This window comes from Phascolarctos cinereus, unplaced genomic scaffold, assembly GCF_003287225.1.
Source record: "Phascolarctos cinereus isolate Bilbo 61053 unplaced genomic scaffold, phaCin_HiC Scaffold_7;HRSCAF=346, whole genome shotgun sequence".
Taxonomy (NCBI): Eukaryota; Metazoa; Chordata; class Mammalia; order Diprotodontia; family Phascolarctidae; genus Phascolarctos; species Phascolarctos cinereus.
Genome location: NW_027556180.1, coordinates 46177149 through 46189169, shown reverse-complemented (window position 1 = coordinate 46189169; position 12021 = coordinate 46177149). Strand labels below are relative to the sequence as shown.

At 41.2% G+C, this 12021-nt stretch overlaps 1 long non-coding RNA gene across 1 annotated transcript in view; it reads left to right on the top strand.

Annotated features, from left to right (window-relative positions):
• The first annotated feature begins 108 nt into the window (after window positions 1–108).
• The window catches only part of LOC144454791 (uncharacterized), a 32186-nt gene continuing 20273 nt past the window's right edge, over window positions 109–12021 (top strand). The window contains exons 1-2 of the long non-coding RNA XR_013483336.1: window positions 109–972; window positions 4252–4338. This is a non-coding gene — a long non-coding RNA (uncharacterized LOC144454791). The remainder of the gene's footprint in view (window positions 973–4251; window positions 4339–12021) is intronic.

The window sequence follows — 12021 nt, the reverse complement described above, 5'->3', positions numbered from 1 at the left end:
CGCAGCCGGAGGCCACGTGCGGTGCGCCCCCCGCCCCCGCCCCCGCCCCCGCCCCGGCTCCCGGCGGGCGGCGCGCCAGCGGCCCGGCTCGGCGCGGGGGCGCACGGAGCAGGCGCGCCCGCCCCTTCTCCTTCCTCCCTCCCTCCTTTTCTCCCGGGGAGGGGGTGGGCGCGCCGAACCTCGGGGCTTCCCCGCGACCTTGACCTTGTCAGCCGGCAGGGCGCGAGGCTGCGCCTGGGGGCCGCCGCCCGGGCGGGCGCCGCCCTCCGCCTCCTGTGCCGCCGCGCTCCCCGCGTGGGCAGCCCCCCGCTTCTAAGGGGTCTGACCGAAAGAGGGGATCGGGATGGCTCAGCCCCTTTGTTGTCATTCTGGGGGTTGGGGGGCGTCCCGGGGACGCAGGGGCCGGCGAGTCCTGGACCGTGCCTGACGCATCCCCGCGGCTGGCCGCTGTCCCCCGAGCACGCCCCTCCGGGCGCCCGGCCGGTCCTCAGCCACAGAGGCCGTGCTCACCCCTCGGGGTCAAGGAAGCAAAGAAAGCGCGCGCGTGGGTCTCCTCGAACAAGGCCCCAGGTCTTGGGGGGTCTCGTTTTGCCAATTCTTTCCCCCCTAACAACTGGCCGTCCTTGGGACACCGCGTTCATTTCGGACGTAGTAACCACGTGTAGCCGAAATAAACCCTGAACCCTAACACCGAGGGCACCATGAACCTTTTTGTGGGGCTCTGTCGCTCCTGAGCATTCTGCAAGTACCGTTAGTGCTGGAGCAACTGATGAAAATGGAATAGGAATGTAGGCAGGGGGCTGTTGCGTGCACTTTACGGAGGGCAGGAGGAATCCAGGCAACAGACTGGAGTCCACCACGTATAGTCGTTTAAACAACCATGATGCGCTAAAATGCAGCACTGGCTGAGGGCAGACTCGCTCTCACAAACCAAGAGAATGAAGAAAATCCATTAAATGAAGAGGCACATAGGTATCTATGGTTCTCCAAAGTTACATGATTTGTCAGTTAAGAAGAGATGGGAGAAGTATTGTTAATGTGGATCTGCTGAATAGGGTGGGAGCTGGGAGAAGGGGAGAAGAGGTCTGATTTTCCTTCTTTGCATATTTTGAAAAGTAGCAGAATGAAAAAATGATGTACCACCAGGCATGGTGTCGAGGACCTGCCAATCTTTTTGTTATTCAGTAGGATTCCTGACCCAATGGACCATGGGGTTTTATTAACAGAGATAGTGGAGTGTGTTGCCATTTCCTTCTTCAGTAGATTAAGGCAAATGGAGGTTAAGAGGTGACTTGCCAGAAAGTGTCTGAAGTGGAATTTGAACTCAGGTCTTTCATGACTCCAGGCCCAGTGCTTTATCCACTGAGGCACCTAGCTAGCTGTCTACTGCTCTTTTTACTTAGTTAATTGTGTGACTTTAGGCAAGTCACTCTCGTGGCCTCCCTTCACTCATCTGTAAAAGAGGGACATGGACTTCATCTCTAAGGGCTTTTCCAAGCTATAAAGTTTATGTTCCCACAACTTCAAAGTGAGGTAATACTGTTTTCCTACTTTAAAACAAAGTATCTTGGTGTTATAAAAGGATGGCCCAAATTGTTTCAATGTATTCAACTTTTAAGGTTAAATTGTCTGCTGCTGCTACTCCCCTCCCCTTAAATGATTATAACTTGCAATCCTAGCATGTTACTGCCTTAAAATCTATGATAGTTTTACAGATTTATTGAAACTAAACTTTGCCTTTACCCCAAGGTTTACAAGATATATCATTTGTAGTTATTTGTGATCCATTAGCTGCTTTAAGTTTTTGCTAACAGTTTTCTATGTAGTTGTTGCTGATTCAGACCACACCTGTATGTCCTGCTATGTATACTTTGATTCCTTCAAAATGTTGCAGAAATGTTTTAAGCCTGCTATTATTTCTATACTTTTCTCAGAATTTGAAATCCCATTTGTGCTTTCTTTTTTTTAAACTATTGATGAAGTAAATAGTGATGGCATAAAAGTACTGCTCCAGATTTGACATGCTATTAAGTTGTTCTAAAGTACCACATAGTTGAATTAAGATTTGCAAAATACTTATTGAAGTATTTTAATCAGACAGCTTTAAAAAAAACCAATTTGAATTAGTTTATTCTTATTGACAGAATTTTTATGTTTTCTGTTTTCATTAATATGTTTTCTCTTAAGCCAATTCTTTGGTTGTTCGTTTTACAGTTAGAGATTGATTTTCCTTCCTATCATGCTGCATTATATATTTTGTTTGTTTAAAAAAAAGATACTTGCTGCTTTCATGTGGCTTTTGCTATATGCTATTCTAGGCACTTTCAAATTTGGAAGATAGAGGTAGACACTGACTTGCAGTATGTCTTAACTAAAGTTATCAAATATTTATTTTGAGAAACATAAATGATGGCTATTTTGTATATCCTCTTTGGATTTCCTGGGGAACCCTAGGACAAGTGAAATAACAGGGCTAGCTGGGATGTATGTCAGAAAAGGAGCTGATGCTCCTGTTAATCAGATAGCCGTCCTGTTGATCTAGTCCCAGCAGTTCTCAAAGTGTGGCATTAGGACCTTTGGGGTCTTGAGACCCTCTCAGGGAGTCCAAGTGGTCAAAACTATTTTCATAATGCTAAGATGTTTTAATTTTTAATATGGTAAATGTCAATAGATATAACCCATATAAACAAAATATCTTTGGAGAGGGGTCCTCAATATTATTTTTAAGAGTGTAAAGGGGTTCCAACCCTAAAAAGTTTGAGAGGCACTGACCTAGTCAACAGCAAATACCATTGAAGTTAGATCCAAAAAGTGTGGAGACAGAAACCATTCATCCTTTGGAATGGAGCTGTGATTCCCTGTTCTCTAGTTGATTAAAACAAAGATATTTCATATTCTTTTCAGTGCCTAAGTTGGTTTGGGCTCTTTCTAATAGCTCAGGAATCGTTTAGCGCATGTGCATCTACATTAAGTTACTGTGGTTAATTAAAAGGGGCAACAAGCTTGATAAACATTGACACTGAAACTAACAGTAGACAGAGTGATGGTTCAACTTAGAATTTGAACTCAATGCAATTATTGGGAATATGCCTACCCCAAATGGCAATCTGTTCAACAAATATTAATTAAGTCCCTGGGGTAAAGCACTGGGTAGGTCCTGGGGACCTGAAACATGGTTTCTGCCCTCAAGGAGCTTATATTTCTAAGATGGGAAAGGAATACAATGGGAACACAAATAAATAAGTACTAAGTTAGAAATAAAGACTGAACTTGGGATCTTATTGGCATAGGGAGTTCCCAGGTGAAAGAACTATCAGTGCAAATCGGCACCTTCTTTGCAAAGCAGTCTTTGAAAATTGCTACTGCAGTGAGAGATTAAATGACTAGCCCAAAATAGCTAGTCTGTGTCAGAGGCTTTGAAGCCAGGTGTTTTGGGCCAGCCCTGTAGCCACTACATGCTGCCCACAAAGTCATATAAAATAACTTTCAGGGGGAGAAACATTACCAACTAGTGGGATCAGAAAGCCTCATGTGGGAGGTGGCGTCTAAGCTGTGATTTGAAGGAAGTCAGTCAACAAACATTTATTAAGCACCTTCTATGTGTGAAGTGGTATTGAGGTGACACAGTGAATAGGGAAGACTCAAGTTCAAAACTGGACTCAAAACACTTACTAACTGTGTGATCCTGGGTATAAGTGACTTACAGTTTCATCATCTGTAAAATGAAGTGGAGAAGGAAATGGGCAGACCACTCTAGTATCTTTCCCAAATGGGGTCAGGAGGAATCCAGAAATGACTAAAACAACACAACAAAAAATGTGCTAAGCATTGTGGATTTAAAAATTATTTTAAAACTGCATTCTCCTCCACTGTGGTGGCAAGAGGAGATATAAAGGGGAGGCAGGTCCTATTTAAAAAAGTATCAGATTTAATCAGCTGAATTTTTGACTGGCGACCAGAGATGAATACATAATCAGTCTGATCTCCTATATCTCTAATTCTACAGTGCTATAGAACACTGTCGGTTAATATAATGGCCTTAGAATAATACAAAAATTTCACTAATCAAATGAAAATGCTGTTATGTTCCAAAAATTCCTCTTAAGCAGGAAAGTGAGTTAATACGTTTCTGGAAGATGGCAACAGGAAAGCATTAAAACAGGTGCTTAAAAATTGTTAACCAAGACATCTCATCCTCCAAGCATTCTGACTTACTGAAAAGATTCTCTCTCCTTTGCTCTATCCCCTTAGAACCTCTGACTTGCTTCAAGATTCAAACCAATCTCTACCTTCTGTCTGGCTACTAGAGCCTTCACCTGCACAGCACCTTTCCAGGCGGTCAGTATCTTCTCCCTTACCTATTCATATACATATTCTCTCACCTATTAGAATGTATACCCCTTGAGGCCAAGGACTGTTTTTGTTCTTTGTCTCTCTTGTGCTTAATAGTGCCTGGCACTTAGAGCACATTTAATTAGTGCTTCTTGATTAATTTATTGAGGGTTTTCTATTACAAGGTTTGCCCTTAGGGGACTGCTTTAGCCTTCTGAGGTCCCTAAGGAGACATTTAATGCATGAGTGCTATAATGTCCAAGCCACAAAGAGCTGCTTCAAGAGCATTAGGGCAGCTGCACTTTAGATAAAATGTTCTCCTGGACTGAAAGGGTTAATGGACCTCTTTAAGGAGAAAAAAAACTATCTGTATTGGAGACTACATTGCTCAGCATCCTTGATTTAGTGGGTGAAAAGGATGAATCTGGGGTTACATCACAATCCCCTTCTTGGCTTCCTGCATTATTTGATAGCGTCTACTGACTTCTCATCCTGGAAAATAAAAACATCTAGCATTTGTATAGCACTTTAAGATTTGTAAAGCACTTTACAAATATTATCTCATTTGATTCTTAGAACAGCCTTGAGAGGTATTATTATCTATTATTATCATCCTCATTTTTCAGACAAGGAAACTGAGGCAAACAGAGGTTAAGCAACTTGTCTAGGGCCATATAGATAGTAATTGTAAGAGGCTGGATTAAACTTGGGTCTTTTTCACTTCAGATCCAGTACTTTATCTACTTTGCTACACAGCTTCCTCTCTGGGTGTTCATTACACTGTTTTCTTGGTTCTCCTGTCTGACTTCTTCTTGGTCTTCTTTGCTAAATCATCATGCCATTTCCCCCCCACACACACACACACCTGTGAATTGACTTCAACACTCCTGGTCCTACTTCTCTCTTTCCCTATACTCTTTCTCTTGGTTACCTCATTCGTCTGCTCTTATGGAGTCACTTATATCTGTGAAAATTTCAGACCTACATATCCAACCCCAGTCTCTCTCCTGAGCTCCAGTCCTGCATTGGACATTGAAAACTGGCTATGCCAGAGACAACTCAAAAACATTATGTTCAGAACTGAACTCATCTTTCCCCCCAACCTACTACTCTTCTGAAATTCCCAGTTTGAATTGAGAGTATTGCCATCCCTCTGGTCATCTACGTTCCCAAATTTGGAGTCATCCCCAACTCCTCCCTCTCACATCACACACCCAATTAGTTGTCAAATTTTGTCCATTTTACCTCTGTAGCATTTTTTGGATCCCTTTTCATTATTCACACACCCACTCTCTGAATTCCTATCCTCATCACCTCCTGCCTGGAGTATTATAGTGGCCTCCTAATCAGTATCCCTTGCACAAATTTCTTACCCTTGCACAAATTTCTTACCCCTACGATTAATCTCCCATATAGTTGCCAAAGCACAGTTCTGACCATTTCCTTCCCTTGCTTAGTAAATTCCAGTGGCTTCCTATTCCCCCTAGAATTAACTACAAGATCTTGTGCACTTCACAGTCTGACTCCAGACCTTTTCAGAATTATCCTACATGTCTGCATTTCACCCAATTTCCAGTCCTTCCAAATTAGTTTTTTGTGTAATTCTTCACACATGCATTCCATCTCCCATCTCCAAGACTTTACACAGCCAGTCCTCTGTGACTGAAAGGCATTCTTTCCTCACCTTTGCAAAGCTCTTAGCATCTCTAGTTTCCTTCAAAGCTCAGCTGAAAGACTACCTATGTGAGACTTTTCCTGATCCCACTAGCTACAAGTGCTGGCCGATTACCTTGTATTTCTTGTGTATTGCAACTGACTTTGATTTGAGTGAGGGAGGGCTGTGCAAGATCACCAGCCTCACTTTCTCCTCCAGAGCCATCTGGGTCCAGTGGAGAGATGTAGATCAGGATGATTGGAGTTGACCCCCAATGCAGTGGGAGACCTTGGCCTTTTTTTCCCCCCAGTGGAAATTATTTTATTTTTTTTCTTGATAAATTTTTTTTTTTTTAGTTTTCAACATTCACTTCCATAAGATTTTGAGTTTAAAATTTTCTCCCCCTCCCACTTCTATCCCTCCCCAAGACAGCATGTAATCTGATATAGGTTCTACTTATACATTCATATCAAGCATATTTTCCCATTAGTCATGACGTAAAGAACAATTAGAACTAATGGGAGGTACCATGAGAATGAAGCGATCAAACAAAACAACAAAGGAAAAGGAGAGCAAATGGTATGCTTCCATCTGCATTCAGACTCCATATTTCTTTCTCTGAATGTGGATAACAATTCCCATCATGAGTCTTTTGGAGTTGTCTTAGATTCTAATTTTTTTTTAAATTTTTTATTATTTCCATATGCTTTTGAGTTGAAAATTTTTCTATCTTTTCCTCCCCCCCACCCTCCCCAAGACGGTGCACAATCTGATATAGGCTTTACATTTACATATCCATTAAACATATTTTCACATTAGCGAAGTTGTAAGTAAAAATTCAAACCAATAGGAGGAACCATCAGAAAGATGAAACAAAACTCAACAGAAGGTAAAAATAAGTGATAGCGATTTGACTTCCATAGTTCTTTCTTTGGATGTGAACAGCATTATCCATTCCGAGGTCTCTGGAGATGTCTTAGATCCTCATAATGCTGAGAAAGGTTCAGTTTAACAATCTTAGTCATTGCCTAACGTGGCTGTTATTGTGTACAAAGTCCTCTTGGTTCTGCTCACTTCACTCAGCATCAGAACATATAAGTCTTTCCAGGTTTTTCTGAAGTCAGCCTGTTCATCATTTCTTACAGCACAATAGTATTCCATTACATTCATATACCACAACTTGCTCAGCCATGCCCCAGTTGATGGGCATCCTCTCAATTTCCAATTCTTTGCCACCACAAAAAGAGCTGCTATGTATATTTTTGTATGTATGGGTCCTTTTCCCATTTGTTTGATCTCTTTGGGATATAGCCCTAGAAGTGCTATTTCTGGGTCAAAGGGTATGCACATTTTTGTAGCCCTTGTCTTCGATTCTTGCATTGCTGTGAAGAGCCAACTGTATCAAAGGCAGTCATCCCACAACGTGGCTGTTCCTGTGTACAATATTCTCCTAGTTCTGTTCATTTCATTGTGCATCCATTCATGTAAGTCTTTCCAGGGTTTTTTGAAGTCTGCCTGCTCATCATTTCTTATACCACTATAGCATTCCATTACATTCATATACTACAACTTGTTCAGCCATTCCCCAATTGATGGGCATCACCTCAATTTCCAGTTCTTTGCCACGACAAAAAGAGCTGCTATAAATTTTTTGTACATGTGGGTTCTTTTCCCATTTATATGACCTCTTTGGGATACAGACCTAGAAGTGGTATTTGCTGGGTCAAAAGGTATGCACAGTTTTGTAGCCCATTGGGCATAGTTCCAAATTGTTCTCCAAAGTGGTTGGATCATTTCACAACTTCACCAACAATGCATTAGTGTTCCAATTTTCCCATATCTTCTCCAACATTTATCATTTCCCTGTTTTGTCATGTTAGCCAATCTGGTACCTCAGAGTCATTTTGATTTGCATTTCTGCCCCATTCGAATTTTTAGCAAGTTGTTTTCTTTTATTAGATTTTGTACCTCCTTTTCCATTAGGCCCATTTTACTTTTTAAGGAGTTTTTTTCTCCAGTTAATTTTTGTCCTTTCTTTTCCAAGCTATTGACTCTCTTGCATACTTCTCATTTCTTTTCCCATTTTTCTTCTACCTCTTATTTGACTTTTAAAATCCTTCTTGAGCTCTTTCAAGAAGGCTTTTTGCGCTTGAGACCAGTTCATATTCCCCTTTTCAGTTTCAGATGTGAGAATATTGGCAATGTTGTCCTCTTCTGAATTTGTGCCTTGCTCTTCCCTTTCCCCCCAAATAAGAATCTATGGTCATTTTCTGTTTCTGCTTTTTGTTCATGGTGTTTGCCTATTTCCTGACTTAAAAAAAAAAGCTGAATTCTCCTGCTGGAGTGAAGGGGACCCTTACCCAAGCTTCTTTTCCAGCTCACCTGGGCATTGCACTTGAATGTTTGGCTCCTGCTTGATGGGGCCTTGCACAGGAATATTTTGCTGTTGGTAGATGTCTGTCAGACTAGAGCTTTGCCTTCTGGAGTTGTACTTCCCAAATTTGCATTGAGCCATCGGGTGATTTCGCTGCTGGAGAACATTGTCAGCTGTGATGGTTTTCTGAGTTGGTGTCTAATGGTTCCCCTGCCCGTATTGAGGCTGGGGTGGTAGTGGTGGTGTCCTGGTGTTGGCACTTGTCTGCTCCACCAACCTGGGTCTCAGGATCTCCCCCTCATATGCTGAAGTGAGGCTTGCCACTGGCTTCCTGGGACACCTCCAGTCCTGTACTGCTCTGCCCCCCCCCCCAAGAGCGAGAGGGGCCTTTCCTGTTAATCCCCCAAGCTTCATGGACTACAAGACTGTACCCTGTCTTTTTGCTGGCTCAGGGTTTTTCCTGGGCTGATATTTTCAGGGCTTTCAGAGGTCAATGAGGGAGGGTCAGAGCAACTTACTTCTTACTCCTGCCATTTTGGCTCCCAAAATGTCAACTGGAGACCTTTTTAAGCTAAGGTCTTTTCACTTTGAGTAATGTAATAATGCACATTCAGTGAATAGGCCTTTTAAAGGAATGAATCTAGGGATGGCCCCTTTAATAAAAAAAAATTAAAACCCTAAAACCAAAACAAAACAGGGAGAGGAAGACCTCAGGGTTACTCACCCAAAGAGAAACATTTTCTATTTACATTTACTTGGAGCCAGAAGGGTCCAAAAAGTAACCATTAAGTGACCCTAGGGCAGGGATCTATTGCCCAATCCATGAGCTCCAGAGTGAATTGGGTTTAAGGCTTGGTCTTTCAGAGAAAAATCTAGCCAGTAAACTCAGAGTTAAGTAGGCAGCTTTTGGCCATCAAAATTTACCTTCCTTTGGGCAGAATAGGAAAAGGGGAAGAGAGAGTAGAGAGGAGAGGAGGGGAGGAGATTGAGGGTAGGATGATTTGCCATATCAAACTGCTGACTTGAGTTTGTAGTCCACTAAACCAGATTTTTCTTATTTATCTTTATTAGCTCCCATTAGCCATTAAAAAAAGAGAAAACAGAAATAAAATAAGAATTCAACAGTTCTCCCTTTTTCTGTGGTCTATTATCAAGCAAAGATCCTTTCTGTTTACTCAGTCACCTTTTCCTCCCAATAAAAGTATTGAAAACCTCTTTTGTTGTAACTTCTCTTTGCCTATCTCAGCTCCTTCTAAGCTTTAGCATTCCTGACATTTTTACAAGATTATATCACACTCATATGTATTTTCTGTTATCTGGATTTGCTTTCTTTTTCTCTAAATTTAAAAAAACAAAAACTAAACTAAACCAAGTTGATTGGTGAGTTCCCTGTACATTTACATTTGTATATTCAAACAAACCCCATTTGCCTCCCTCAATGAAAGTTTTCCTTTGTGTCTTCTGAATTTCATTCTTGAGCATCTCCCATCCTTCCTTAGCTGACTCTCCCTAAAGCATTTTACTTCATGAGATCCTAGCTGTTTTTCCTCTACTGTTTTGAACTCTTCCTTCTCAAAATCTGGTGTTTATGTCAGCTATACCCTTATTTCTTCCCTTAATAACAAATTCTAGGATGAAGTGCTCACTTCCTCCTAAACTTCACATCTTTTCCACTCCAGTGTTATTAGTGAGAATCAGATTCTGAATAAAATTTGTTCTTGTTGCTTTTCCCACGTTTTGGAAAGATAAAATTATTGGTAAGACAAGTCAAGACGTTATTAACTATTCTGCTTTTGCAGAGAAGGGGATTCAGCTGTAATGGTCCCTTCCAACTTTAAATAGGGGACTCTGTGATTTTAGGTCCCCCATCACTGCTCTGGCATGCTTCTGTGCTAGACTTGGGATGGTTTCTGAGGTCCTCATGGATCCTCTCATTCTGTCCAGCTGTTCTGTAGCATATTCCAATAGCAAAATTACTTCTGTTTCTCCTTTTATCACCACCCAAATACTCTCCATGATGGTTCCCCCTTTTGATTCCTGGATTCTACACATGAGCATACCTTCTGAATGTACAGTGACACCCTACCCCACCTTTTACATATACATGCATAAGTTTATGCTTATTATGTAGTTATCCCTTCTACATCCCTGGGGTGAAAGGCATGGTATCCCCATGATCTGGAAAATCAGTGTAAAAATTTTTGGCCCTCTCTTTGTACAGAGAAGTCTGAATGATTATAGTACTGAAAGACAAAATATGTTGACATTATACTAAACTGTACATATATTTTGTGTATTTCTGAGTTGTTAAACTTTCTCTGTATGATCTGCTGGCCTTCTCATGTCATCTTCAGCTTTTGCAAAACTCCTCCAAAATTTCCATTTAATTTCTTATGTGGATCCACAGTATATTGAAACCATTATGGGGAAAGTTGCAATGGGGAAGGGATAACTATACATATATAAGTATATTCTTATTTTGCCAGGGCAGCTAGGTGGTGCAGTGGATAGAATGTCAGGCCTGAGGACAGGAAGACTCATCGTCCTGAGTTCAGATTTTGTCTTAAACACTAGCTGTGTGATCTTGAGTAAGCCACTTAACCTTATGTGATATCTATATATCTATATCTATGTTGTGCACATTGTCTCTCCCTGTAGAATGTAAGAGGGCAGCTAGGTGGTGCAGTGGATAGAGTGTCAGGCCTGAAGATAGGAAGGCATCTTCCTGAGTTCAAATCTGGCCTCAGACACTTAATAGCTGTATGACCCTGAGCAAGTCACTTAACCCTCTTTGCCATATTATAGTGTGTATGTGTGTGTGTGTGTGTGTGTGTATGTATTACATATTGTCTCCCCCTATAGAATGCAAGACAGAAACTAGATGGCACAGCAGATAGACATGAGTTCAAATCCAGCCTCAGACATTTACTACCTATCACTTAACCCTATTTGCTTCATTCAGTTTCCTCATCTGTAAAATGAACTAGAGAAGGAAATGGCAAACCACCCAAGTATCTTTGCCAAGAAAATTCCAAATAAGGTTGTGAAGAGTAGGACAAGATGGAAATGACTGAACAACAACAACAAATGGAAGCTCCTTGAGGGTAGGAACTATTTCTTTTTGGTCTTTTTGTCTCCAGTGCTTAACAGATACCTGGACATAGTAGGCACCCAATAAATGCTTGTTAATTAATTGACTCTCCAAAAAATTAGTTTTTGGAGAAGTTAAGTTTATTTAAATGCAAGTAGAAAGATTGATATCCATCATATTTCTAAGTAGAAGGGAGCAAAAATGTGTAAAGCAAGCAAGCAAACAAAAAACAACATTTATCATCTTAGTTAGCTTGTGTATTAATTGTATGCATGCTGTCTCTTCCATTAGAATATGAGCTTCTTAAGGGAAGGGACTGTGTTTTTCACCTTACTTATAACCCCAGGATTTAGCACAGTGCTTAGCACATAGTAAGCTCTTAATAAATGCTTGCTGACTGTGTGAGACAAGCACAGTGATTTGTATAAACTCCATGAAGACACCAACACAGATAACATCTTTTTTTTTTTTTATGGATCTCTATCCCAACACTAAGACCAAAAAAAAAGTTTCTTCCTATTAGTTTTTTTTTCCCCAGCAGAAAATAGAAAAAATATGTGGACGGATTTT